Below are 2,061 nucleotides of genomic sequence, written 5' to 3'. Positions count from 1 at the left end.
AGTGCAGCGGCATGCTCATGGCCACTGCAGCCTTGACCTGCTGGGCTCAGGTGATCCTTCCACCTCAGTCTTCCAAGCAGCTGGAGCCACAGGCAAGTGCCACCATAATCGACTGATCTTTTAATTTATTGTAGAGATGAGATCTTGCCATGTTGCCTAGGCTGGTCTTGAACTCCTGAGCTCAGGTAATCCTCTCCCCTCTGTCTCCCAAAGTGCTGGGATTACAGATGTGAGCCACCATGTTCAGCTCATTTTCTTTTTCTTTTTTGTTTATTTATTTATTTTTTGAGTTGGAGTCTCACTCTGTTGCCCAGGCTGGAGTGCAGTGGCACGCTCAGGGCCACCACAGCATCGACCTGCTGGGCTCAGGCAATCCTTCCCTCTCAGCCTTCCAAGTGGCCAGAACTATAGGCGCGCGGTACCATGCCCGGCTAATTTTTGACTTATTGTAGAGATGAGGTCTCACCAAGTTAGCTGGACTGGTCTTTAACCTGTGGGCTTAGGCAATCCACTTGCCTCAGCCTCCGAAAGTGCTGGGATTACAGGCTGAGCCACCAAGCCCAGTCTCATTTTCTTTTTTAATTAGGAGTTTTTTTGTTTTTTTTTACCCTCGTCTTGATTTTGCTGTTGAAATCAATATTACTCTTGCTCTTGCTAATTAAGATTTCAGAGCAGTTTCTGATTTCCTGTTGGAATGTTGTGCAACAACCACATCTTCTTCTTTTTCCATCTGTTCTGTTGAAGTATTTACAAAGAACTGTAGCCCATAGTGAATATTCAGACACATCGAAATGTCAGCAATCATTACTGAGAAGTGTTCAAATAATATTAACCTTCAGACTTACTGGCAAGGTTAACAGAATCACTTGCTGAAATTGCCCATTTCAGGACTTATTTTGCTTCCAAAATTTGTTATTTTTTTCTGACACCACTCATAGAATTTGTGTAAGTATACTATGTGCCTAAAGTACTACTATTTATTTTGTTTGCAAAAACGACTTATTGTTAGAAGCAGACCAGGCCACAGACACCCACATGCACAAATGGTGTATGCTGGAAAATCAACTCCTGGAAAACAAATACAAACCCTGATATGTGGCATTTGCCAGATTCCAAGGGGAGGCACAAATGCTCCCACGATGGTCAATGCTCAGCTACCAATGTGATATCACTGAGACTCAGAAAAAGATGCATCTGGCTCTCTCTCAAGCCTATAAGATCCAGCTAATTCCAGCACACCACTGCTGATATGGCAACAGCAGTCGGCAAGACTGACTAGATAATGAACACTGTGAGGCATTGACTGGACATGGACTGTTTCCCCACCTCTTCAGGGAGTGGCCTCTGAAGGGTATGCATATTCCCCGTAATCAGTCATGGGATGCAGGTAACCAGGCAAAGCTGAAAGCAATGTAGTCATCACTCTTTTTTTTTTTTAGTTGGAGTCTCACTCTATCACCCAGGCTGGAGGGCAGTGGCACGCTCACAGCCACCACAGCCTCAACCTGCTGAGCTCAAGTGATCCTTCCTCTTCAACCTTCCAAGCAGCTGGAACTACAGGTACACGCCTCCATGCCCGGCTAATTTTTTTTATTTATTGTAGAGATGAGATCCTGCCATGTTGCTCAGGCTGGTCTCGAACTCCTGGGCTCAGGCAGTCATCACTCTTTAATCAATGTAATTGTACACACTGGATAGGAATTTAACTCAACATGCTTGCCTATAAACTTCTTGCTGTACTGCCCAAAGATGTGGATTCTGCACCAACCTGCTGCCATCATATATTTTTGTTTTGTTTTGTTTTGTTTTGTTTGAGTTGGAGTCTCACTCTGTCACCCAGACTGGAGTGCAGTGGCCACTTCTGGCCACCGCAGCCTCGACCTGCTGGGCTCCAGCGATCCTTCCGCCTCAGCCTTCCAAGTAGCCGGAATTACAGGCATTTGCTACCACACCCGGCTGATTTTTCGATTTATTGTAGAGATGAGGTCTCGCCAAATTGCCCAGGCGGGTCTCAAACCCGCAGACTCAGGTAATCCACTCACCTCAGCCTCCCAAAGGCGC

Source organism: Carlito syrichta, unplaced genomic scaffold (genome assembly GCF_000164805.1).
Source record: "Carlito syrichta isolate Samal-C Ts95f unplaced genomic scaffold, Tarsius_syrichta-2.0.1 Scaffold306593, whole genome shotgun sequence".
Classification (NCBI taxonomy): Eukaryota; Metazoa; Chordata; class Mammalia; order Primates; family Tarsiidae; genus Carlito; species Carlito syrichta.
This window is presented reverse-complemented; position numbering follows the sequence as displayed.